The sequence below is a fragment of the Ambystoma mexicanum genome, chromosome 12, assembly GCF_040938575.1.
Source record: "Ambystoma mexicanum isolate Mex_15411 chromosome 12, UKY_AmexF1_1, whole genome shotgun sequence".
NCBI lineage: Eukaryota > Metazoa > Chordata > Amphibia > Caudata > Ambystomatidae > Ambystoma > Ambystoma mexicanum.
The window spans coordinates 551,451,759-551,478,260 of record NC_090936.1 but is presented as its reverse complement, the minus strand read 5'-3'; the positions used below and the strand labels follow the sequence as shown (position 1 = coordinate 551,478,260).

The following is a 26,502-nucleotide window of genomic DNA, read 5'->3' as shown; positions in this document are numbered from 1 at the left end:
TTTTTTCATATGCACTACTGCAAACCCCTTTCCTTACTTAGCCCACTCCCTCCTGAAGCTTTTAGGTGTGATGAGGAAGTGTCCTCTCAGCGGGGATGTAGCTCAGTTGTAGAGCGCATGCTTTGCATGTATGAGGACCCGGGGCATTTCCACTTGTTTCTCTTTTTGACTGTCAAATGATCTCTATCCACTAGATGGCCCTTTGAGCACAGTAATCCTCTGGTGGAAATCTTCCCCTGGAAGTCATCTCTTATGGAGAAGCAAAATGCACACTGCTTCAGTGTGACCATGTGGTTTTCCATTCTTGCTCCAGTTTTCCCTGCTCTTTTGCTAGTGCTTCACGCGGCAGAATGTTTTGACCAGAAGAGTTCTCCCTGAAAATTATGTCTGCAGGACAGACACACTGCATACCGAGGGGATGTAGCTCAGTGGTAGAGCACTTGTTTTGCATGTATGAGGCCCCGGGTCCAATCCCTGGCATCTCCAATTGTTTCCCTTTTTTTGACTGTCATATGGTCTCTGTCCACTAGATGGCTCTTTGTGCACGGTAATCCTCTGGTGGAATACTTCCCCTGGAAGTCATCTCTTATGGAGAAGCATAATGCACACTGCTTCAGTGTGACCATGTGCTTTTCCAGTCTTGCTCCCGTTTTCCCTGGTCTATTGCTAGTGCTTCAGTTGGCAGCATACTTTGACCGGAAGAATTCTCCCAGGAAAAGATGTCTGCAGGACAGACTCACCGCACACCGAGGGGATGTAGCTCAGTGGTAGAGCGCATGCTTCGCATGTGTGAGGTCCCGGGTTCAATCCCCTGCATCTCCATTTCATAAACATCAGTGTGATTTTGTCCCGGTTATTTTGTATTTCACACTGCAACTCGGGCCTTGATTATAGGATCATCGACATTCATATCTATTTGTCTGAGAAAACGCTGGTGCCCGTATCGCAAACCTGCCTGTAATATATCAGTGAGGTTTGCGTCCCTGCCAGTGTCAACATCCTGTATGCCTTCACAATCACTACAAATAGAAATGCACAGAGAGTACCATCACACCACAGTTTTAACTGTGCAGAATCGTGAAAGGATTGACATTGCCTTGCGTTTCTTTTCAGTCGATTGTTTTGGTTCCGAATGTATAGCTCCACCATTGTACCTTTCTAGCATATGATGCCTAGCTCTAAAAATAATTTGTTTTCACTGGATGTGGCCACAGATGTACCTCTGTTGTCAACCTAAGTTGATCAGGTTCTGTAACTTGTTAGTTTTGAGCTGGAATATCCTACCAGCTCTGCTGCTGGGGCCTATCTCCGGCTTCTAAAAGCAAAAGCCTTGAACATATTGATATTTTTCATTAGTTGATCAGGGGGATTGCAGGGGGGGCAGCTTTTCTGCATGTTTCTATGGACAACCAGAAACAGGTGGCTCTAAAATGAAGTCCGCCATTTGGAAACTCCAATTCGACAGTTACCATCAGTTCTGGGCGCTGTTAGTCCCAAGCAGCCAGCCAGCATCCGGTAGATTTCATAGGTCCTTGCTGGCAGCGGGGATGTAACTCAGTGGTAGAGCACCTGCTTTGGAAGTGTGAGGCCACAGGTTCGATCCCCGGCATCTCCATATGATATGTTTCTTCAAGTGTGAGCTTTTTCCTGTACATGGGAATTAGGATGATGTGGTCTTTTGCCATACCAAATCCTGTTGCTGAACGTCTTCTCTTTGGAGCCGATGATTGTGGACATGCACGGTGCACCATGCTTCAGTGTGATGTCTGCTTTTTTCATTGGAAGCCTGTTAGCCTGATCTCTTACCGGGATGACACAAAGCAGACTCGTTCAGACAGAGGGGCATTGGCTGAGAATAGTGTCTCCACCGGTCCCCATGCTAGGCAGTGGTATCATTCTGAGGTGCTGTGCACGCTCACCAACTATCACCCCCTCTGACCTTTCCCACCGCAGAACACCCTGAATGCATTCAGCGGGTTATGCTTCATTCTAGGGCTGCAATGGATCGCCTAGTGGCAAAACCAATGGAAGCACCATTGACCTTCCGCAGAATTCCACTGCTTGTCTGCCTAGAGAAGCGACATCTGCCGAGTGTGCTAGGGACACTCATGACGGCAGAGCTATAGAGTGGTGGGTCCACGTTGCTTTCCACTAGCCAGCAAATACAGAAGGACATCCGAAAGAGGTGTCAGTCTATCTAGCAACATTTGTGGGCTTTCGGCTGGAGGAATTCCTGCGCGAAATGGTGCTATCTCATTTTTGGTGTTTGAAGACATACATATATATATATATATATATATATATATATTTATTTATTTTTTCTCCATAACTACACTTCTCAAATCTGGGGCATCTATCCGAGATGGCCGTGTCACATTATGTGATGTCTCAGGCACCAACGTGATGAGATCGACCTGGCGCTTTAACTTTGTCATTGTAAGTAGTAAGATGTAATTTGGCAGTTGTCATGTTTTTTCATATGCACTACTGCAAACCCCTTTCCTTACTTAGCCCACTCCCTCCTGAAGCTTTTAGGTGTGATGAGGAAGTGTCCTCTCAGCGGGGATGTAGCTCAGTTGTAGAGCGCATGCTTTGCATGTATGAGGACCCGGGGCATTTCCACTTGTTTCTCTTTTTGACTGTCAAATGATCTCTATCCACTAGATGGCCCTTTGAGCACAGTAATCCTCTGGTGGAAATCTTCCCCTGGAAGTCATCTCTTATGGAGAAGCAAAATGCACACTGCTTCAGTGTGACCATGTGGTTTTCCATTCTTGCTCCAGTTTTCCCTGCTCTTTTGCTAGTGCTTCACGCGGCAGAATGTTTTGACCAGAAGAGTTCTCCCTGAAAATTATGTCTGCAGGACAGACACACTGCATACCGAGGGGATGTAGCTCAGTGGTAGAGCACTTGTTTTGCATGTATGAGGCCCCGGGTCCAATCCCTGGCATCTCCAATTGTTTCCCTTTTTTTGACTGTGATATGGTCTCTGTCCACTAGATGGCTCTTTGTGCACGGTAATCCTCTGGTGGAATACTTCCCCTGGAAGTCATCTCTTATGGAGAAGCATAATGCACACTGCTTCAGTGTGACCATGTGCTTTTCCAGTCTTGCTCCCGTTTTCCCTGGTCTATTGCTAGTGCTTCAGTTGGCAGCATACTTTGACCGGAAGAATTCTCCCAGGAAAAGATGTCTGCAGGACAGACTCACCGCACACCGAGGGGATGTAGCTCAGTGGTAGAGCGCATGCTTCGCATGTGTGAGGTCCCGGGTTCAATCCCCTGCATCTCCATTTCATAAACATCAGTGTGATTTTGTCCCGGTTATTTTGTATTTCACACTGCAACTCGGGCCATGATTATAGGATCATCGACATTCATATCTATTTGTCTGAGAAAACGCTGGTGCCCGTATCGCAAACCTGCCTGTAATATATCAGTGAGGTTTGCGTCCCTGCCAGTGTCAACATCCTGTATGCCTTCACAATCACTACAAATCGAAATGCACAGAGAGTACCATCACACCACAGTTTTAACTGTGCAGAATCGTGAAAGGATTGACATTGCCTTGCGTTTCTTTTCAGTCGATTGTTTTGGTTCCGAATGTATAGCTCCACCATTGTACCTTTCTAGCATATGATGCCTAGCTTTAAAAATAATTTGTTTTCACTGGATGTGGCCACAGATGTACCTCTGTTGTCAACCTAAGTTGATCAGGTTCTGTAACTTGTTAGTTTTGAGCTGGAATATCCTACCAGCTCTGCTGCTGGGGCCTATCTCCGGCTTCTAAAAGCAAAAGCCTTGAACATATTGATATTTTTCATTAGTTGATCAGGGGGATTGCAGGGGGGGGCAGCTTTTCTGCATGTTTCTATGGACAACCAGAAACAGGTGGCTCTAAAATGAAGTCCGCCATTTGGAAACTCCAATTCGACAGTTACCATCAGTTCTGGGCGCTGTTAGTCCCAAGCAGCCAGCCAGCATCCGGTAGATTTCATAGGTCCTTGCTGGCAGCGGGGATGTAACTCAGTGGTAGAGCACCTGCTTTGGAAGTGTGAGGCCACAGGTTCGATCCCCGGCATCTCCATATGATATGTTTCTTCAAGTGTGGGCTTTTTCCTGTACATGGGAATTAGGATGATGTGGTCTTTTGCCATACCAAATCCTGTTGCTGAACGTCTTCTCTTTGGAGCCGATGATTGTGGACATGCACGGTGCACCATGCTTCAGTGTGATGTCTGCTTTTTTCATTGGAAGCCTGTTAGCCTGATCTCTTACCGGGATGACACAAAGCAGACTCGTTCAGACAGAGGGGCATTGGCTGAGAATAGTGTCTCCACCGGTCCCCATGCTAGGCAGTGGTATCATTCTGAGGTGCTGTGCACGCTCACCAACTATCACCCCCTCTGACCTTTCCCACCGCAGAACACCCTGAATGCATTCAGCGGGTTATGCTTCATTCTAGGGCTGCAATGGATCGCCTAGTGGCAAAACCAATGGAAGCACCATTGACCTTCCGCAGAATTCCACTGCTTGTCTGCCTAGAGAAGCGACATCTGCCGAGTGTGCTAGGGACACTCATGACGGCAGAGCTATAGAGTGGTGGGTCCACGTTGCTTTCCACTAGCCAGCAAATACAGAAGGACATCCGAAAGAGGTGTCAGTCTATCTAGCAACATTTGTGGGCTTTCGGCTGGAGGAATTCCTGCGCGAAATGGTGCTATCTCATTTTTGGTGTTTGAAGACATACATATATATATATATATATATATATATATATATATATATATATTTATTTATTTTTTCTCCATAACTACACTTCTCAAATCTGGGGCATCTATCCGAGATGGCCGTGTCACATTATGTGATGTCTCAGGCACCAACGTGATGAGATCGACCTGGCGCTTTAACTTTGTCATTGTAAGTAGTAAGATGTAATTTGGCAGTTGTCATGTTTTTTCATATGCACTACTGCAAACCCCTTTCCTTACTTAGCCCACTCCCTCCTGAAGCTTTTAGGTGTGATGAGGAAGTGTCCTCTCAGCGGGGATGTAGCTCAGTTGTAGAGCGCATGCTTTGCATGTATGAGGACCCGGGGCATTTCCACTTGTTTCTCTTTTTGACTGTCAAATGATCTCTATCCACTAGATGGCCCTTTGAGCACAGTAATCCTCTGGTGGAAATCTTCCCCTGGAAGTCATCTCTTATGGAGAAGCAAAATGCACACTGCTTCAGTGTGACCATGTGGTTTTCCATTCTTGCTCCAGTTTTCCCTGCTCTTTTGCTAGTGCTTCACGCGGCAGAATGTTTTGACCAGAAGAGTTCTCCCTGAAAATTATGTCTGCAGGACAGACACACTGCATACCGAGGGGATGTAGCTCAGTGGTAGAGGACTTGTTTTGCATGTATGAGGCCCCGGGTCCAATCCCTGGCATCTCCAATTGTTTCCCTTTTTTTGACTGTCATATGGTCTCTGTCCACTAGATGGCTCTTTGTGCACGGTAATCCTCTGGTGGAATACTTCCCCTGGAAGTCATCTCTTATGGAGAAGCATAATGCACACTGCTTCAGTGTGACCATGTGCTTTTCCAGTCTTGCTCCCGTTTTCCCTGGTCTATTGCTAGTGCTTCAGTTGGCAGCATACTTTGACCGGAAGAATTCTCCCAGGAAAAGATGTCTGCAGGACAGACTCACCGCACACCGAGGGGATGTAGCTCAGTGGTAGAGCGCATGCTTCGCATGTGTGAGGTCCCGGGTTCAATCCCCGGCATCTCCATTTCATGAACATCAGTGTGATTTTGTCCCGGTTATTTTGTATTTCACACTGCAACTCGGGCCATGATTATAGGATCATCGACATTCATATCTATTTGTCTGAGAAAACGCTGGTGCCCGTATCGCAAACCTGCCTGTAATATATCAGTGAGGTTTGCGTCCCTGCCAGTGTCAACATCCTGTATGCCTTCACAATCACTACAAATAGAAATGCAAAGAGAGTACCATCACACCACAGTTTTAACCGTGCAGAATCGTGAAAGGATTGGCATTGCCTTGCGTTTCTTTTCAGTCGATTGTTTTGGTTCCGAATGTATAGCTCCACCATTGTACCTTTGTAGCATATGATGGCTAGCTTTAAAAATAATTTGTTTTCACTGGATGTGGCCACAGATGTACCTCTGTTGTCAACCTAAGTTGATCAGGTTCTGTAACTTGTAAGTTTTGAGCTGGAATATCCTACCAGCTCTGCTGCTGGGGCCTATCTCCGGCTTCTAAAAGCAAAAGCCTTGAACATATTGATATTTTTCATTAGTTGATCAGGGGGATTGCAGGGGGGGGGGCAGCTTTTCTGCATGTTTCTATGGACAACCAGAAACAGGTGGCTGTAAAATGAAGTCCGCCATTTGGAAACTCCAATTCGACAGTTACCATCAGTTCTGGGCGCTGTTAGTCCCAAGCAGCCAGCCAGCATCTGGTAGATTTCATAGGTCCTTGCTGGCAGCGGGGAAGTAACTCAGTGGTAGAGCACCTGCTTTGGAAGTATGAGGCCACAGGTTCGATCCCCGGCATCTCCATATGATATGTTTCTTCAAGTGTGGGCTTTTTTCCTGTACATGGGAATTAGGATGATGTGGTCTTTTGCCATGCTAAATCCTGTTGCTGAACGTCTTCTCTTTGGAGCCGATGATTGTGGACATGCACGGTGCACCATGCTTCAGTGTGATGTCTGCTTTTTTCATTGGAAGCCTGTTAGCCTGATCTCTTACCGGGATGACACAAAGCAGACTCGTTCAGACAGAGGGGCATTGGCTGAGAATAGTGTCTCCACCGGTCCCCCTGCTAGGCAGTGGTATCATTCTGAGGTGCTGTGCACGCTCACCAACTATCACCCCCTCTGACCTTTCCCACCGCAGAACACCCTGAATGCATTCAGCGGGTTATGCTTCATTCTAGGGCTGCAATGGATCGCCTAGTGGCAAAACCAATGGAAGCACCATTGACCTTCCGCAGAATTCCACTGCTTGTCTGCCTAGAGAAGCGACATCTGCCGAGTGTGCTAGGGACACTCATGACGGCAGAGCTATAGAGTGGTGGGTCCACGTTGCTTTCCACTAGCCAGCAAATACAGAAGGACATCCGAAAGAGGTGTCAGTCTATCTAGCAACATTTGTGGGCTTTCGGCTGGAGGAATTCCTGCGCGAAATGGTGCTATCTCATTTTTGGTGTTTGAAGACATACATATATATATATATATATATATATTTATTTATTTTTTCTCCATAACTACACTTCTCAAATCTGGGGCATCTATCCGAGATGGCCGTGTCACATTATGTGATGTCTCAGGCACCAACGTGATGAGATCGACCTGGCGCTTTAACTTTGTCATTGTAAGTAGTAAGATGTAATTTGGCAGTTGTCATGTTTTTTCATATGCACTACTGCAAACCCCTTTCCTTACTTAGCCCACTCCCTCCTGAAGCTTTTAGGTGTGATGAGGAAGTGTCCTCTCAGCGGGGATGTAGCTCAGTTGTAGAGCGCATGCTTTGCATGTATGAGGACCCGGGGCATTTCCACTTGTTTCTCTTTTTGACTGTCAAATGATCTCTATCCACTAGATGGCCCTTTGAGCACAGTAATCCTCTGGTGGAAATCTTCCCCTGGAAGTCATCTCTTATGGAGAAGCAAAATGCACACTGCTTCAGTGTGACCATGTGGTTTTCCATTCTTGCTCCAGTTTTCCCTGCTCTTTTGCTAGTGCTTCACTCGGCAGAATGTTTTGACCAGAAGAGTTCTCCCTGAAAATTATGTCTGCAGGACAGACACACTGCATACCGAGGGGATGTAGCTCAGTGGTAGAGCACTTGTTTTGCATGTATGAGGCCCCGGGTCCAATCCCTGGCATCTCCAATTGTTTCCCTTTTTTTGACTGTCATATGGTCTCTGTCCACTAGATGGCTCTTTGAGCACGGTAATCCTCTGGTGGAATACTTCCCCTGGAAGTCATCTCTTATGGAGAAGCATAATGCACACTGCTTCAGTGTGACCATGTGCTTTTCCAGTCTTGCTCCCGTTTTCCCTGGTCTTTTGCTAGTGCTTCACGCGGCAGAATGTTTTGACCAGAAGAGTTCTCCCTGAAAATTATGTCTGCAGGACAGACACACTGCATACCGAGGGGATGTAGCTCAGTGGTAGAGGACTTGTTTTGCATGTATGAGGCCCCGGGTCCAATCCCTGGCATCTCCAATTGTTTCCCTTTTTTTGACTGTCATATGGTCTCTGTCCACTAGATGGCTCTTTGTGCACGGTAATCCTCTGGTGGAATACTTCCCCTGGAAGTCATCTCTTATGGAGAAGCATAATGCACACTGCTTCAGTGTGACCATGTGCTTTTCCAGTCTTGCTCCCGTTTTCCCTGGTCTATTGCTAGTGCTTCAGTTGGCAGCATACTTTGACCGGAAGAATTCTCCCAGGAAAAGATGTCTGCAGGACAGACTCACCGCACACCGAGGGGATGTAGCTCAGTGGTAGAGCGCATGCTTCGCATGTGTGAGGTCCCGGGTTCAATCCCCGGCATCTCCATTTCATGAACATCAGTGTGATTTTGTCCCGGTTATTTTGTATTTCACACTGCAACTCGGGCCATGATTATAGGATCATCGACATTCATATCTATTTGTCTGAGAAAACGCTGGTGCCCGTATCGCAAACCTGCCTGTAATATATCAGTGAGGTTTGCGTCCCTGCCAGTGTCAACATCCTGTATGCCTTCACAATCACTACAAATAGAAATGCAAAGAGAGTACCATCACACCACAGTTTTAACCGTGCAGAATCGTGAAAGGATTGGCATTGCCTTGCGTTTCTTTTCAGTCGATTGTTTTGGTTCCGAATGTATAGCTCCACCATTGTACCTTTGTAGCATATGATGGCTAGCTTTAAAAATAATTTGTTTTCACTGGATGTGGCCACAGATGTACCTCTGTTGTCAACCTAAGTTGATCAGGTTCTGTAACTTGTAAGTTTTGAGCTGGAATATCCTACCAGCTCTGCTGCTGGGGCCTATCTCCGGCTTCTAAAAGCAAAAGCCTTGAACATATTGATATTTTTCATTAGTTGATCAGGGGGATTGCAGGGGGGGGGGCAGCTTTTCTGCATGTTTCTATGGACAACCAGAAACAGGTGGCTGTAAAATGAAGTCCGCCATTTGGAAACTCCAATTCGACAGTTACCATCAGTTCTGGGCGCTGTTAGTCCCAAGCAGCCAGCCAGCATCTGGTAGATTTCATAGGTCCTTGCTGGCAGCGGGGAAGTAACTCAGTGGTAGAGCACCTGCTTTGGAAGTATGAGGCCACAGGTTCGATCCCCGGCATCTCCATATGATATGTTTCTTCAAGTGTGGGCTTTTTTCCTGTACATGGGAATTAGGATGATGTGGTCTTTTGCCATGCTAAATCCTGTTGCTGAACGTCTTCTCTTTGGAGCCGATGATTGTGGACATGCACGGTGCACCATGCTTCAGTGTGATGTCTGCTTTTTTCATTGGAAGCCTGTTAGCCTGATCTCTTACCGGGATGACACAAAGCAGACTCGTTCAGACAGAGGGGCATTGGCTGAGAATAGTGTCTCCACCGGTCCCCCTGCTAGGCAGTGGTATCATTCTGAGGTGCTGTGCACGCTCACCAACTATCACCCCCTCTGACCTTTCCCACCGCAGAACACCCTGAATGCATTCAGCGGGTTATGCTTCATTCTAGGGCTGCAATGGATCGCCTAGTGGCAAAACCAATGGAAGCACCATTGACCTTCCGCAGAATTCCACTGCTTGTCTGCCTAGAGAAGCGACATCTGCCGAGTGTGCTAGGGACACTCATGACGGCAGAGCTATAGAGTGGTGGGTCCACGTTGCTTTCCACTAGCCAGCAAATACAGAAGGACATCCGAAAGAGGTGTCAGTCTATCTAGCAACATTTGTGGGCTTTCGGCTGGAGGAATTCCTGCGCGAAATGGTGCTATCTCATTTTTGGTGTTTGAAGACATACATATATATATATATATATATATATTTATTTATTTTTTCTCCATAACTACACTTCTCAAATCTGGGGCATCTATCCGAGATGGCCGTGTCACATTATGTGATGTCTCAGGCACCAACGTGATGAGATCGACCTGGCGCTTTAACTTTGTCATTGTAAGTAGTAAGATGTAATTTGGCAGTTGTCATGTTTTTTCATATGCACTACTGCAAACCCCTTTCCTTACTTAGCCCACTCCCTCCTGAAGCTTTTAGGTGTGATGAGGAAGTGTCCTCTCAGCGGGGATGTAGCTCAGTTGTAGAGCGCATGCTTTGCATGTATGAGGACCCGGGGCATTTCCACTTGTTTCTCTTTTTGACTGTCAAATGATCTCTATCCACTAGATGGCCCTTTGAGCACAGTAATCCTCTGGTGGAAATCTTCCCCTGGAAGTCATCTCTTATGGAGAAGCAAAATGCACACTGCTTCAGTGTGACCATGTGGTTTTCCATTCTTGCTCCAGTTTTCCCTGCTCTTTTGCTAGTGCTTCACTCGGCAGAATGTTTTGACCAGAAGAGTTCTCCCTGAAAATTATGTCTGCAGGACAGACACACTGCATACCGAGGGGATGTAGCTCAGTGGTAGAGCACTTGTTTTGCATGTATGAGGCCCCGGGTCCAATCCCTGGCATCTCCAATTGTTTCCCTTTTTTTGACTGTCATATGGTCTCTGTCCACTAGATGGCTCTTTGTGCACGGTAATCCTCTGGTGGAATACTTCCCCTGGAAGTCATCTCTTATGGAGAAGCATAATGCACACTGCTTCAGTGTGACCATGTGCTTTTCCAGTCTTGCTCCCGTTTTCCCTGGTCTTTTGCTAGTGCTTCAGTTGGCAGCATACTTTGACCGGAAGAATTCTCCCAGGAAAAGATGTCTGCAGGACAGACTCACCACACACCGAGGGGATGTAGCTCAGCGGTAGAGCGCATGCATCGCATGTATGAGGTCCCGGGTTCAATCCCCGGCATCTCCATTTGCATAAACATCAGTGTGATTTTGTCCCGGTTATTTTGTATTTCACACTGCAACTCGGGCCATGATTATAGGATCATCGACATTCATATCTATTTGTCTGAGAAAACGCTGGTGCCCGTATCGCAAACCTGCCTGTAATATATCAGTGAGGTTTGCGTCCCTGCCAGTGTCAACATCCTGTATGCCTTCACAATCACTACAAATAGAAATGCACAGAGAGTACCATCACACCACAGTTTTAACTGTGCAGAATCGTGAAAGGATTGACATTGCCTTGCGTTTCTTTTCAGTCGATTGTTTTGGTTCCGAATGTATAGCTCCACCATTGTACCTTTCTAGCATATGATGCCTAGCTTTAAAAATAATTTGTTTTCACTGGATGTGGCCACAGATGTACCTCTGTTGTCAACCTAAGTTGATCAGGTTCTGTAACTTGTTAGTTTTGAGCTGGAATATCCTACCAGCTCTGCTGCTGGGGCCTATCTCCGGCTTCTAAAAGCAAAAGCCTTGAACATATTGATATTTTTCATTAGTTGATCAGGGGGATTGCAGGGGGGGCAGCTTTTCTGCATGTTTCTATGGACAACCAGAAACAGGTGGCTCTAAAATGAAGTCCGCCATTTGGAAACTCCAATTCGACAGTTACCATCAGTTCTGGGCGCTGTTAGTCCCAAGCAGCCAGCCAGCATCTGGTAGATTTCATAGGTCCTTGCTGGCAGCGGGGATGTAACTCAGTGGTAGAGCACCTGCTTTGGAAGTGTGAGGCCACAGGTTCGATCCCCGGCATCTCCATATGATATGTTTCTTCAAGTGTGGGCTTTTTCCTGTACATGGGAATTAGGATGATGTGGTCTTTTGCCATACTAAATCCTGTTGCTGAACGTCTTCTCTTTGGAGCCGATGATTGTGGACATGCACGGTGCACCATGCTTCAGTGTGATGTCTGCTTTTTTCATTGGAAGCCTGTTAGCCTGATCTCTTACCGGGATGACACAAAGCAGACTCGTTCAGACAGAGGGGCATTGGCTGAGAATAGTGTCTCCACCGGTCCCCATGCTAGGCAGTGGTATCATTCTGAGGTGCTGTGCACGCTCACCAACTATCACCCCCTCTGACCTTTCCCACCGCAGAACACCCTGAATGCATTCAGCGGGTTATGCTTCATTCTAGGGCTGCAATGGATCGCCTAGTGGCAAAACCAATGGAAGCACCATTGACCTTCCGCAGAATTCCACTGCTTGTCTGCCTAGAGAAGCGACATCTGCCGAGTGTGCTAGGGACACTCATGACGGCAGAGCTATAGAGTGGTGGGTCCACGTTGCTTTCCACTAGCCAGCAAATACAGAAGGACATCCGAAAGAGGTGTCAGTCTATCTAGCAACATTTGTGGGCTTTCGGCTGGAGGAATTCCTGCGCGAAATGGTGCTATCTCATTTTTGGTGTTTGAAGACATACATATATATATATATATATATATATATTTATTTATTTTTTCTCCATAACTACACTTCTCAAATCAGGGGCATCTATCCGAGATGGCCGTGTCACATTATGTGATGTCTCAGGCACCAACGTGATGAGATCGACCTGGCGCTTTAACTTTGTCATTGTAAGTAGTAAGATGTAATTTGGCAGTTGTCATGTTTTTTCATATGCACTACTGCAAACCCCTTTCCTTACTTAGCCCACTCCCTCCTGAAACTTTTAGGTGTGATGAGGAAGTGTCCTCTCAGCGGGGATGTAGCTCAGTTGTAGAGCGCATGCTTTGCATGTATGAGGACCCGGGGCATTTCCACTTGTTTCTCTTTTTGACTGTCAAATGATCTCTATCCACTAGATGGCCCTTTGAGCACAGTAATCCTCTGGTGGAAATCTTCCCCTGGAAGTCATCTCTTATGGAGAAGCAAAATGCACACTGCTTCAGTGTGACCATGTGGTTTTCCATTCTTGCTCCAGTTTTCCCTGCTCTTTTGCTAGTGCTTCACGCGGCAGAATGTTTTGACCAGAAGAGTTCTCCCTGAAAATGATGTCTGCAGGACAGACACACTGCATACCGAGGGGATGTAGCTCAGTGGTAGAGCACTTGTTTTGCATGTATGAGGCCCCGGGTCCAATCCCTGGCATCTCCAATTGTTTCCCTTTTTTTGACTGTCATATGGTCTCTGTCCACTAGATGGCTCTTTGTGCACGGTAATCCTCTGGTGGAATACTTCCCCTGGAAGTCATCTCTTATGGAGAAGCATAATGCACACTGCTTCAGTGTGACCATGTGCTTTTCCAGTCTTGCTCCCGTTTTCCCTGGTCTATTGCTAGTGCTTCAGTTGGCAGCATACTTTGACCGGAAGAATTCTCCCAGGAAAAGATGTCTGCAGGACAGACTCACCGCACACCGAGGGGATGTAGCTCAGTGGTAGAGCGCATGCTTCGCATGTGTGAGGTCCCGGGTTCAATCCCCTGCATCTCCATTTCATAAACATCAGTGTGATTTTGTCCCGGTTATTTTGTATTTCACACTGCAACTCGGGCCATGATTATAGGATCATCGACATTCATATCTATTTGTCTGAGAAAACGCTGGTGCCCGTATCGCAAACCTGCCTGTAATATATCAGTGAGGTTTGCGTCCCTGCCAGTGTCAACATCCTGTATGCCTTCACAATCACTACAAATAGAAATGCACAGAGAGTACCATCACACCACAGTTTTAACTGTGCAGAATCGTGAAAGGATTGACATTGCCTTGCGTTTCTTTTCAGTCGATTGTTTTGGTTCCGAATGTATAGCTCCACCATTGTACCTTTCTAGCATATGATGCCTAGCTTTAAAAATAATTTGTTTTCACTGGATGTGGCCACAGATGTACCTCTGTTGTCAACCTAAGTTGATCAGGTTCTGTAACTTGTTAGTTTTGAGCTGGAATATCCTACCAGCTCTGCTGCTGGGGCCTATCTCCGGCTTCTAAAAGCAAAAGCCTTGAACATATTGATATTTTTCATTAGTTGATCAGGGGGATTGCAGGGGGGGCAGCTTTTCTGCATGTTTCTATGGACAACCAGAAACAGGTGGCTCTAAAATGAAGTCCGCCATTTGGAAACTCCAATTCGACAGTTACCATCAGTTCTGGGCGCTGTTAGTCCCAAGCAGCCAGCCAGCATCTGGTAGATTTCATAGGTCCTTGCTGGCAGCGGGGATGTAACTCAGTGGTAGAGCACCTGCTTTGGAAGTGTGAGGCCACAGGTTCGATCCCCGGCATCTCCATATGATATGTTTCTTCAAGTGTGGGCTTTTTCCTGTACATGGGAATTAGGATGATGTGGTCTTTTGCCATACTAAATCCTGTTGCTGAACGTCTTCTCTTTGGAGCCGATGATTGTGGACATGCACGGTGCACCATGCTTCAGTGTGATGTCTGCTTTTTTCATTGGAAGCCTGTTAGCCTGATCTCTTACCGGGATGACACAAAGCAGACTCGTTCAGACAGAGGGGCATTGGCTGAGAATAGTGTCTCCACCGGTCCCCATGCTAGGCAGTGGTATCATTCTGAGGTGCTGTGCACGCTCACCAACTATCACCCCCTCTGACCTTTCCCACCGCAGAACACCCTGAATGCATTCAGCGGGTTATGCTTCATTCTAGGGCTGCAATGGATCGCCTAGTGGCAAAACCAATGGAAGCACCATTGACCTTCCGCAGAATTCCACTGCTTGTCTGCCTAGAGAAGCGACATCTGCCGAGTGTGCTAGGGACACTCATGACGGCAGAGCTATAGAGTGGTGGGTCCACGTTGCTTTCCACTAGCCAGCAAATACAGAAGGACATCCGAAAGAGGTGTCAGTCTATCTAGCAACATTTGTGGGCTTTCGGCTGGAGGAATTCCTGCGCGAAATGGTGCTATCTCATTTTTGGTGTTTGAAGACATACATATATATATATATATATATATATATATATATATATAAATATATTTATTTATTTATTTTTTCTCCATAACTACACTTCTCAAATCTGGGGCATCTATCCGAGATGGCCGTGTCACATTATGTGATGTCTCAGGCACCAACGTGATGAGATCGACCTGGCGCTTTAACTTTGTCATTGTAAGTAGTAAGATGTAATTTGGCAGTTGTCATGTTTTTTCATATGCACTACTGCAAACCCCTTTCCTTACTTAGCCCACTCCCTCCTGAAGCTTTTAGGTGTGATGAGGAAGTGTCCTCTCAGCGGGGATGTAGCTCAGTTGTAGAGCGCATGCTTTGCATGTATGAGGACCCGGGGCATTTCCACTTGTTTCTCTTTTTGACTGTCAAATGATCTCTATCCACTAGATGGCCCTTTGAGCACAGTAATCCTCTGGTGGAAATCTTCCCCTGGAAGTCATCTCTTATGGAGAAGCAAAATGCACACTGCTTCAGTGTGACCATGTGGTTTTCCATTCTTGCTCCAGTTTTCCCTGCTCTTTTGCTAGTGCTTCACGCGGCAGAATGTTTTGACCAGAAGAGTTCTCCCTGAAAATTATGTCTGCAGGACAGACACACTGCATACCGAGGGGATGTAGCTCAGTGGTAGAGCACTTGTTTTGCATGTATGAGGCCCCGGGTCCAATCCCTGGCATCTCCAATTGTTTCCCTTTTTTTGACTGTCATATGGTCTCTGTCCACTAGATGGCTCTTTGTGCACGGTAATCCTCTGGTGGAATACTTCCCCTGGAAGTCATCTCTTATGGAGAAGCATAATGCACACTGCTTCAGTGTGACCATGTGCTTTTCCAGTCTTGCTCCCGTTTTCCCTGGTCTATTGCTAGTGCTTCAGTTGGCAGCATACTTTGACCGGAAGAATTCTCCCAGGAAAAGATGTCTGCAGGACAGACTCACCGCACACCGAGGGGATGTAGCTCAGTGGTAGAGCGCATGCTTCGCATGTGTGAGGTCCCGGGTTCAATCCCCTGCATCTCCATTTCATAAACATCAGTGTGATTTTGTCCCGGTTATTTTGTATTTCACACTGCAACTCGGGCCTTGATTATAGGATCATCGACATTCATATCTATTTGTCTGAGAAAACGCTGGTGCCCGTATCGCAAACCTGCCTGTAATATATCAGTGAGGTTTGCGTCCCTGCCAGTGTCAACATCCTGTATGCCTTCACAATCACTACAAATAGAAATGCACAGAGAGTACCATCACACCACAGTTTTAACTGTGCAGAATCGTGAAAGGATTGACATTGCCTTGCGTTTCTTTTCAGTCGATTGTTTTGGTTCCGAATGTATAGCTCCACCATTGTACCTTTCTAGCATATGATGCCTAGCTCTAAAAATAATTTGTTTTCACTGGATGTGGCCACAGATGTACCTCTGTTGTCAACCTAAGTTGATCAGGTTCTGTAACTTGTTAGTTTTGAGCTGGAATATCCTACCAGCTCTGCTGCTGGGGCCTATCTCCGGCTTCTAAAAGCAAAAGCCTTGAACATATTGATATTTTTCATTAGTTGATCAGGGGGATTGCAGGGGGGGCAGCTTTTCTGCATGTTTCTATGGACAACCAGAAACAGGTGGCTCTAAAATGAAGTCCGCCATTTGGAAACTCCAATTCGACAGTTACCATCAGTTCTGGGCGCTGTTAGTCCCAAGCAGCCAGCCAGCATCCGGTAGATTTCATAGGTCCTTGCTGGCAGCGGGGATGTAACTCAGTGGTAGAGCACCTGCTTTGGAAGTGTGAGGCCACAGGTTCGATCCCCGGCATCTCCATATGATATGTTTCTTCAAGTGTGAGCTTTTTCCTGTACATGGGAATTAGGATGATGTGGTCTTTTGCCATACCAAATCCTGTTGCTGAACGTCTTCTCTTTGGAGCCGATGATTGTGGACATGCACGGTGCACCATGCTTCAGTGTGATGTCTGCTTTTTTCATTGGAAGCCTGTTAGCCTGATCTCTTACCGGGATGACACAAAGCAGACTCGTTCAGACAGAGGGGCATTGGCTGAGAATAGTGTCTCCACCGGTCCCCATGCTAGGCAGTGGTATCATTCTGAGGTGCTGTGCACGCTCACCAACTATCACCCCCTCTGACCTTTCCCACCGCAGAACACCCTGAATGCATTCAGCGGGTTATGCTTCATTCTAGGGCTGCAATGGATCGCCTAGTGGCAAAACCAATGGAAGCACCATTGACCTTCCGCAGAATTCCACTGCTTGTCTGCCTAGAGAAGCGACATCTGCCGAGTGTGCTAGGGACACTCATGACGGCAGAGCTATAGAGTGGTGGGTCCACGTTGCTTTCCACTAGCCAGCAAATACAGAAGGACATCCGAAAGAGGTGTCAGTCTATCTAGCAACATTTGTGGGCTTTCGGCTGGAGGAATTCCTGCGCGAAATGGTGCTATCTCATTTTTGGTGTTTGAAGACATACATATATATATATATATATATATATATATATTTATTTATTTTTTCTCCATAACTACACTTCTCAAATCTGGGGCATCTATCCGAGATGGCCGTGTCACATTATGTGATGTCTCAGGCACCAACGTGATGAGATCGACCTGGCGCTTTAACTTTGTCATTGTAAGTAGTAAGATGTAATTTGGCAGTTGTCATGTTTTTTCATATGCACTACTGCAAACCCCTTTCCTTACTTAGCCCACTCCCTCCTGAAGCTTTTAGGTGTGATGAGGAAGTGTCCTCTCAGCGGGGATGTAGCTCAGTTGTAGAGCGCATGCTTTGCATGTATGAGGACCCGGGGCATTTCCACTTGTTTCTCTTTTTGACTGTCAAATGATCTCTATCCACTAGATGGCCCTTTGAGCACAGTAATCCTCTGGTGGAAATCTTCCCCTGGAAGTCATCTCTTATGGAGAAGCAAAATGCACACTGCTTCAGTGTGACCATGTGGTTTTCCATTCTTGCTCCAGTTTTCCCTGCTCTTTTGCTAGTGCTTCACGCGGCAGAATGTTTTGACCAGAAGAGTTCTCCCTGAAAATTATGTCTGCAGGACAGACACACTGCATACCGAGGGGATGTAGCTCAGTGGTAGAGCACTTGTTTTGCATGTATGAGGCCCCGGGTCCAATCCCTGGCATCTCCAATTGTTTCCCTTTTTTTGACTGTGATATGGTCTCTGTCCACTAGATGGCTCTTTGTGCACGGTAATCCTCTGGTGGAATACTTCCCCTGGAAGTCATCTCTTATGGAGAAGCATAATGCACACTGCTTCAGTGTGACCATGTGCTTTTCCAGTCTTGCTCCCGTTTTCCCTGGTCTATTGCTAGTGCTTCAGTTGGCAGCATACTTTGACCGGAAGAATTCTCCCAGGAAAAGATGTCTGCAGGACAGACTCACCGCACACCGAGGGGATGTAGCTCAGTGGTAGAGCGCATGCTTCGCATGTGTGAGGTCCCGGGTTCAATCCCCTGCATCTCCATTTCATAAACATCAGTGTGATTTTGTCCCGGTTATTTTGTATTTCACACTGCAACTCGGGCCATGATTATAGGATCATCGACATTCATATCTATTTGTCTGAGAAAACGCTGGTGCCCGTATCGCAAACCTGCCTGTAATATATCAGTGAGGTTTGCGTCCCTGCCAGTGTCAACATCCTGTATGCCTTCACAATCACTACAAATAGAAATGCACAGAGAGTACCATCACACCACAGTTTTAACTGTGCAGAATCGTGAAAGGATTGACATTGCCTTGCGTTTCTTTTCAGTCGATTGTTTTGGTTCCGAATGTATAGCTCCACCATTGTACCTTTCTAGCATATGATGCCTAGCTTTAAAAATAATTTGTTTTCACTGGATGTGGCCACAGATGTACCTCTGTTGTCAACCTAAGTTGATCAGGTTCTGTAACTTGTTAGTTTTGAGCTGGAATATCCTACCAGCTCTGCTGCTGGGGCCTATCTCCGGCTTCTAAAAGCAAAAGCCTTGAACATATTGATATTTTTCATTAGTTGATCAGGGGGATTGCAGGGGGGGGCAGCTTTTCTGCATGTTTCTATGGACAACCAGAAACAGGTGGCTCTAAAATGAAGTCCGCCATTTGGAAACTCCAATTCGACAGTTACCATCAGTTCTGGGCGCTGTTAGTCCCAAGCAGCCAGCCAGCATCCGGTAGATTTCATAGGTCCTTGCTGGCAGCGGGGATGTAACTCAGTGGTAGAGCACCTGCTTTGGAAGTGTGAGGCCACAGGTTCGATCCCCGGCATCTCCATATGATATGTTTCTTCAAGTGTGGGCTTTTTCCTGTACATGGGAATTAGGATGATGTGGTCTTTTGCCATACCAAATCCTGTTGCTGAACGTCTTCTCTTTGGAGCCGATGATTGTGGACATGCACGGTGCACCATGCTTCAGTGTGATGTCTGCTTTTTTCATTGGAAGCCTGTTAGCCTGATCTCTTACCGGGATGACACAAAGCAGACTCGTTCAGACAGAGGGGCATTGGCTGAGAATAGTGTCTCCACCGGTCCCCATGCTAGGCAGTGGTATCATTCTGAGGTGCTGTGCACGCTCACCAACTATCACCCCCTCTGACCTTTCCCACCGCAGAACACCCTGAATGCATTCAGCGGGTTATGCTTCATTCTAGGGCTGCAATGGATCGCCTAGTGGCAAAACCAATGGAAGCACCATTGACCTTCCGCAGAATTCCACTGCTTGTCTGCCTAGAGAAGCGACATCTGCCGAGTGTGCTAGGGACACTCATGACGGCAGAGCTATAGAGTGGTGGGTCCACGTTGCTTTCCACTAGCCAGCAAATACAGAAGGACATCCGAAAGAGGTGTCAGTCTATCTAGCAACATTTGTGGGCTTTCGGCTGGAGGAATTCCTGCGCGAAATGGTGCTATCTCATTTTTGGTGTTTGAAGACATACATATATATATATATATATATATATATATATATATATATATATATTTATTTATTTTTTCTCCATAACTACACTTCTCAAATCTGGGGCATCTATCCGAGATGGCCGTGTCACATTATGTGATGTCTCAGGCACCAACGTGATGAGATCGACCTGGCGCTTTAACTTTGTCATTGTAAGTAGTAAGATGTAATTTGGCAGTTGTCATGTTTTTTCATATGCACTACTGCAAACCCCTTTCCTTACTTAGCCCACTCCCTCCTGAAGCTTTTAGGTGTGATGAGGAAGTGTCCTCTCAGCGGGGATGTAGCTCAGTTGTAGAGCGCATGCTTTGCATGTATGAGGACCCGGGGCATTTCCACTTGTTTCTCTTTTTGACTGTCAAATGATCTCTATCCACTAGATGGCCCTTTGAGCACAGTAATCCTCTGGTGGAAATCTTCCCCTGGAAGTCATCTCTTATGGAGAAGCAAAATGCACACTGCTTCAGTGTGACCATGTGGTTTTCCATTCTTGCTCCAGTTTTCCCTGCTCTTTTGCTAGTGCTTCACGCGGCAGAATGTTTTGACCAGAAGAGTTCTCCCTGAAAATTATGTCTGCAGGACAGACACACTGCATACCGAGGGGATGTAGCTCAGTGGTAGAGGACTTGTTTTGCATGTATGAGGCCCCGGGTCCAATCCCTGGCATCTCCAATTGTTTCCCTTTTTTTGACTGTCATATGGTCTCTGTCCACTAGATGGCTCTTTGTGCACGGTAATCCTCTGGTGGAATACTTCCCCTGGAAGTCATCTCTTATGGAGAAGCATAATGCACACTGCTTCAGTGTGACCATGTGCTTTTCCAGTCTTGCTCCCGTTTTCCCTGGTCTATTGCTAGTGCTTCAGTTGGCAGCATACTTTGACCGGAAGAATTCTCCCAGGAAAAGATGTCTGCAGGACAGACTCACCGCACACCGAGGGGATGTAGCTCAGTGGTAGAGCGCATGCTTCGCATGTGTGAGGTCCCGGGTTCAATCCCCGGCATCTCCATTTCATGAACATCAGTGTGATTTTGTCCCGGTTATTTTGTATTTCACACTGCAACTCGGGCCATGATTATAGGATCATCGACATTCATATCTATTTGTCTGAGAAAACGCTGGTGCCCGTATCGCAAACCTGCCTGTAATATATCAGTGAGGTTTGCGTCCCTGCCAGTGTCAACATCCTGTATGCCTTCACAATCACTACAAATAGAAATGCAAAGAGAGTACCATCACACCACAGTTTTAACCGTGCAGAATCGTGAAAGGATTGGCATTGCCTTGCGTTTCTTTTCAGTCGATTGTTTTGGTTCCGAATGTATAGCTCCACCATTGTACCTTTGTAGCATATGATGGCTAGCTTTAAAAATAATTTGTTTTCACTGGATGTGGCCACAGATGTACCTCTGTTGTCAACCTAAGTTGATCAGGTTCTGTAACTTGTAAGTTTTGAGCTGGAATATCCTACCAGCTCTGCTGCTGGGGCCTATCTCCGGCTTCTAAAAGCAAAAGCCTTGAACATATTGATATTTTTCATTAGTTGATCAGGGGGATTGCAGGGGGGGGGGCAGCTTTTCTGCATGTTTCTATGGACAACCAGAAACAGGTGGCTGTAAAATGAAGTCCGCCATTTGGAAACTCCAATTCGACAGTTACCATCAGTTCTGGGCGCTGTTAGTCCCAAGCAGCCAGCCAGCATCTGGTAGATTTCATAGGTCCTTGCTGGCAGCGGGGAAGTAACTCAGTGGTAGAGCACCTGCTTTGGAAGTATGAGGCCACAGGTTCGATCCCCGGCATCTCCATATGATATGTTTCTTCAAGTGTGGGCTTTTTTCCTGTACATGGGAATTAGGATGATGTGGTCTTTTGCCATGCTAAATCCTGTTGCTGAACGTCTTCTCTTTGGAGCCGATGATTGTGGACATGCACGGTGCACCATGCTTCAGTGTGATGTCTGCTTTTTTCATTGGAAGCCTGTTAGCCTGATCTCTTACCGGGATGACACAAAGCAGACTCGTTCAGACAGAGGGGCATTGGCTGAGAATAGTGTCTCCACCGGTCCCCCTGCTAGGCAGTGGTATCATTCTGAGGTGCTGTGCACGCTCACCAACTATCACCCCCTCTGACCTTTCCCACCGCAGAACACCCTGAATGCATTCAGCGGGTTATGCTTCATTCTAGGGCTGCAATGGATCGCCTAGTGGCAAAACCAATGGAAGCACCATTGACCTTCCGCAGAATTCCACTGCTTGTCTGCCTAGAGAAGCGACATCTGCCGAGTGTGCTAGGGACACTCATGACGGCAGAGCTATAGAGTGGTGGGTCCACGTTGCTTTCCACTAGCCAGCAAATACAGAAGGACATCCGAAAGAGGTGTCAGTCTATCTAGCAACATTTGTGGGCTTTCGGCTGGAGGAATTCCTGCGCGAAATGGTGCTATCTCATTTTTGGTGTTTGAAGACATACATATATATATATATATATATATATTTATTTATTTTTTCTCCATAACTACACTTCTCAAATCTGGGGCATCTATCCGAGATGGCCGTGTCACATTATGTGATGTCTCAGGCACCAACGTGATGAGATCGACCTGGCGCTTTAACTTTGTCATTGTAAGTAGTAAGATGTAATTTGGCAGTTGTCATGTTTTTTCATATGCACTACTGCAAACCCCTTTCCTTACTTAGCCCACTCCCTCCTGAAGCTTTTAGGTGTGATGAGGAAGTGTCCTCTCAGCGGGGATGTAGCTCAGTTGTAGAGCGCATGCTTTGCATGTATGAGGACCCGGGGCATTTCCACTTGTTTCTCTTTTTGACTGTCAAATGATCTCTATCCACTAGATGGCCCTTTGAGCACAGTAATCCTCTGGTGGAAATCTTCCCCTGGAAGTCATCTCTTATGGAGAAGCAAAATGCACACTGCTTCAGTGTGACCATGTGGTTTTCCATTCTTGCTCCAGTTTTCCCTGCTCTTTTGCTAGTGCTTCACTCGGCAGAATGTTTTGACCAGAAGAGTTCTCCCTGAAAATTATGTCTGCAGGACAGACACACTGCATACCGAGGGGATGTAGCTCAGTGGTAGAGCACTTGTTTTGCATGTATGAGGCCCCGGGTCCAATCCCTGGCATCTCCAATTGTTTCCCTTTTTTTGACTGTCATATGGTCTCTGTCCACTAGATGGCTCTTTGAGCACGGTAATCCTCTGGTGGAATACTTCCCCTGGAAGTCATCTCTTATGGAGAAGCATAATGCACACTGCTTCAGTGTGACCATGTGCTTTTCCAGTCTTGCTCCCGTTTTCCCTGGTCTTTTGCTAGTGCTTCACGCGGCAGAATGTTTTGACCAGAAGAGTTCTCCCTGAAAATTATGTCTGCAGGACAGACACACTGCATACCGAGGGGATGTAGCTCAGTGGTAGAGGACTTGTTTTGCATGTATGAGGCCCCGGGTCCAATCCCTGGCATCTCCAATTGTTTCCCTTTTTTTGACTGTCATATGGTCTCTGTCCACTAGATGGCTCTTTGTGCACGGTAATCCTCTGGTGGAATACTTCCCCTGGAAGTCATCTCTTATGGAGAAGCATAATGCACACTGCTTCAGTGTGACCATGTGCTTTTCCAGTCTTGCTCCCGTTTTCCCTGGTCTATTGCTAGTGCTTCAGTTGGCAGCATACTTTGACCGGAAGAATTCTCCCAGGAAAAGATGTCTGCAGGACAGACTCACCGCACACCGAGGGGATGTAGCTCAGTGGTAGAGCGCATGCTTCGCATGTGTGAGGTCCCGGGTTCAATCCCCGGCATCTCCATTTCATGAACATCAGTGTGATTTTGTCCCGGTTATTTTGTATTTCACACTGCAACTCGGGCCATGATTATAGGATCATCGACATTCATATCTATTTGTCTGAGAAAACGCTGGTGCCCGTATCGCAAACCTGCCTGTAATATATCAGTGAGGTTTGCGTCCCTGCCAGTGTCAACATCCTGTATGCCTTCACAATCACTACAAATAGAAATGCAAAGAGAGTACCATCACACCACAGTTTTAACCGTGCAGAATCGTGAAAGGATTGGCATTGCCTTGCGTTTCTTTTCAGTCGATTGTTTTGGTTCCGAATGTATAGCTCCACCATTGTACCTTTGTAGCATATGATGGCTAGCTTTAAAAATAATTTGTTTTCACTGGATGTGGCCACAGATGTACCTCTGTTGTCAACCTAAGTTGATCAGGTTCTGTAACTTGTAAGTTTTGAGCTGGAATATCCTACCAGCTCTGCTGCTGGGGCCTATCTCCGGCTTCTAAAAGCAAAAGCCTTGAACATATTGATATTTTTCATTAGTTGATCAGGGGGATTGCAGGGGGGGGGGCAGCTTTTCTGCATGTTTCTATGGACAACCAGAAACAGGTGGCTGTAAAATGAAGTCCGCCATTTGGAAACTCCAATTCGACAGTTACCATCAGTTCTGGGCGCTGTTAGTCCCAAGCAGCCAGCCAGCATCTGGTAGATTTCATAGGTCCTTGCTGGCAGCGGGGAAGTAACTCAGTGGTAGAGCACCTGCTTTGGAAGTATGAGGCCACAGGTTCGATCCCCGGCATCTCCATATGATATGTTTCTTCAAGTGTGGGCTTTTTTCCTGTACATGGGAATTAGGATGATGTGGTCTTTTGCCATGCTAAATCCTGTTGCTGAACGTCTTCTCTTTGGAGCCGATGATTGTGGACATGCACGGTGCACCATGCTTCAGTGTGATGTCTGCTTTTTTCATTGGAAGCCTGTTAGCCTGATCTCTTACCGGGATGACACAAAGCAGACTCGTTCAGACAGAGGGGCATTGGCTGAGAATAGTGTCTCCACCGGTCCCCCTGCTAGGCAGTGGTATCATTCTGAGGTGCTGTGCACGCTCACCAACTATCACCCCCTCTGACCTTTCCCACCGCAGAACACCCTGAATGCATTCAGCGGGTTATGCTTCATTCTAGGGCTGCAATGGATCGCCTAGTGGCAAAACCAATGGAAGCACCATTGACCTTCCGCAGAATTCCACTGCTTGTCTGCCTAGAGAAGCGACATCTGCCGAGTGTGCTAGGGACACTCATGACGGCAGAGCTATAGAGTGGTGGGTCCACGTTGCTTTCCACTAGCCAGCAAATACAGAAGGACATCCGAAAGAGGTGTCAGTCTATCTAGCAACATTTGTGGGCTTTCGGCTGGAGGAATTCCTGCGCGAAATGGTGCTATCTCATTTTTGGTGTTTGAAGACATACATATATATATATATATATATATATTTATTTATTTTTTCTCCATAACTACACTTCTCAAATCTGGGGCATCTATCCGAGATGGCCGTGTCACATTATGTGATGTCTCAGGCACCAACGTGATGAGATCGACCTGGCGCTTTAACTTTGTCATTGTAAGTAGTAAGATGTAATTTGGCAGTTGTCATGTTTTTTCATATGCACTACTGCAAACCCCTTTCCTTACTTAGCCCACTCCCTCCTGAAGCTTTTAGGTGTGATGAGGAAGTGTCCTCTCAGCGGGGATGTAGCTCAGTTGTAGAGCGCATGCTTTGCATGTATGAGGACCCGGGGCATTTCCACTTGTTTCTCTTTTTGACTGTCAAATGATCTCTATCCACTAGATGGCCCTTTGAGCACAGTAATCCTCTGGTGGAAATCTTCCCCTGGAAGTCATCTCTTATGGAGAAGCAAAATGCACACTGCTTCAGTGTGACCATGTGGTTTTCCATTCTTGCTCCAGTTTTCCCTGCTCTTTTGCTAGTGCTTCACTCGGCAGAATGTTTTGACCAGAAGAGTTCTCCCTGAAAATTATGTCTGCAGGACAGACACACTGCATACCGAGGGGATGTAGCTCAGTGGTAGAGCACTTGTTTTGCATGTATGAGGCCCCGGGTCCAATCCCTGGCATCTCCAATTGTTTCCCTTTTTTTGACTGTCATATGGTCTCTGTCCACTAGATGGCTCTTTGAGCACGGTAATCCTCTGGTGGAATACTTCCCCTGGAAGTCATCTCTTATGGAGAAGCATAATGCACACTGCTTCAGTGTGACCATGTGCTTTTCCAGTCTTGCTCCCGTTTTCCCTGGTCTTTTGCTAGTGCTTCAGTTGGCAGCATACTTTGACTGGAAGAATTCTCCCAGGAAAAGATGTCTGCAGGACAGACTCACCGCACACCGAGGGGATGTAGCTCAGTGGTACAGCGCAAGCTTCGCATGTGTGAGGTCCCGGGTTCAATCCCCTGCATCTCCATTTCATAAACATCAGTGTGATTTTGTCCCGGTTATTTTGTATTTCACACTGCAACTCGGGCCATGATTATAGGATCATCGACATTCATATCTATTTGTCTGAGAAAACGCTGGTGCCCGTATCGCAAACCTGCCTGTAATATATCAGTGAGGTTTGCGTCCCTGCCAGTGTCAACATCCTGTATGCCTTCACAATCACTACAAATAGAAATGCACAGAGAGTACCATCACACCACAGTTTTAACTGTGCAGAATCGTGAAAGGATTGACATTG

At 46.6% G+C, this 26,502-nt stretch overlaps 10 non-coding genes across 10 annotated transcripts; all 10 read left to right on the top strand.

Moving 5' to 3' along the window:
• Positions 1-750: 750 nt before the first annotated feature.
• TRNAA-CGC (transfer RNA alanine (anticodon CGC)) lies at positions 751-822 on the top strand. The gene has a single exon. It is a non-coding gene; the product is annotated as a tRNA-Ala (tRNA).
• Positions 823-3,220: 2,398 nt separating this feature from the next.
• On the top strand, positions 3,221-3,292 carry TRNAA-CGC (transfer RNA alanine (anticodon CGC)). Its single transcript has one exon. It is a non-coding gene; the product is annotated as a tRNA-Ala (tRNA).
• Positions 3,293-5,703: 2,411 nt separating this feature from the next.
• Positions 5,704-5,775, top strand: TRNAA-CGC (transfer RNA alanine (anticodon CGC)). The gene has a single exon. It is a non-coding gene; the product is annotated as a tRNA-Ala (tRNA).
• A 2,732-nt stretch (positions 5,776-8,507) lies between these two features.
• TRNAA-CGC (transfer RNA alanine (anticodon CGC)) lies at positions 8,508-8,579 on the top strand. Its single transcript has one exon. It is a non-coding gene; the product is annotated as a tRNA-Ala (tRNA).
• Positions 8,580-10,975: 2,396 nt separating this feature from the next.
• Positions 10,976-11,047, top strand: TRNAA-CGC (transfer RNA alanine (anticodon CGC)). Its single transcript has one exon. It is a non-coding gene; the product is annotated as a tRNA-Ala (tRNA).
• Positions 11,048-13,442: 2,395 nt separating this feature from the next.
• On the top strand, positions 13,443-13,514 carry TRNAA-CGC (transfer RNA alanine (anticodon CGC)). The gene has a single exon. It is a non-coding gene; the product is annotated as a tRNA-Ala (tRNA).
• A 2,416-nt stretch (positions 13,515-15,930) lies between these two features.
• Positions 15,931-16,002, top strand: TRNAA-CGC (transfer RNA alanine (anticodon CGC)). Its single transcript has one exon. It is a non-coding gene; the product is annotated as a tRNA-Ala (tRNA).
• Positions 16,003-18,400: 2,398 nt separating this feature from the next.
• Positions 18,401-18,472, top strand: TRNAA-CGC (transfer RNA alanine (anticodon CGC)). The gene has a single exon. It is a non-coding gene; the product is annotated as a tRNA-Ala (tRNA).
• A 2,413-nt stretch (positions 18,473-20,885) lies between these two features.
• TRNAA-CGC (transfer RNA alanine (anticodon CGC)) lies at positions 20,886-20,957 on the top strand. The gene has a single exon. It is a non-coding gene; the product is annotated as a tRNA-Ala (tRNA).
• A 2,732-nt stretch (positions 20,958-23,689) lies between these two features.
• On the top strand, positions 23,690-23,761 carry TRNAA-CGC (transfer RNA alanine (anticodon CGC)). Its single transcript has one exon. It is a non-coding gene; the product is annotated as a tRNA-Ala (tRNA).
• The last annotated feature ends 2,741 nt before the right edge of the window (positions 23,762-26,502 follow it).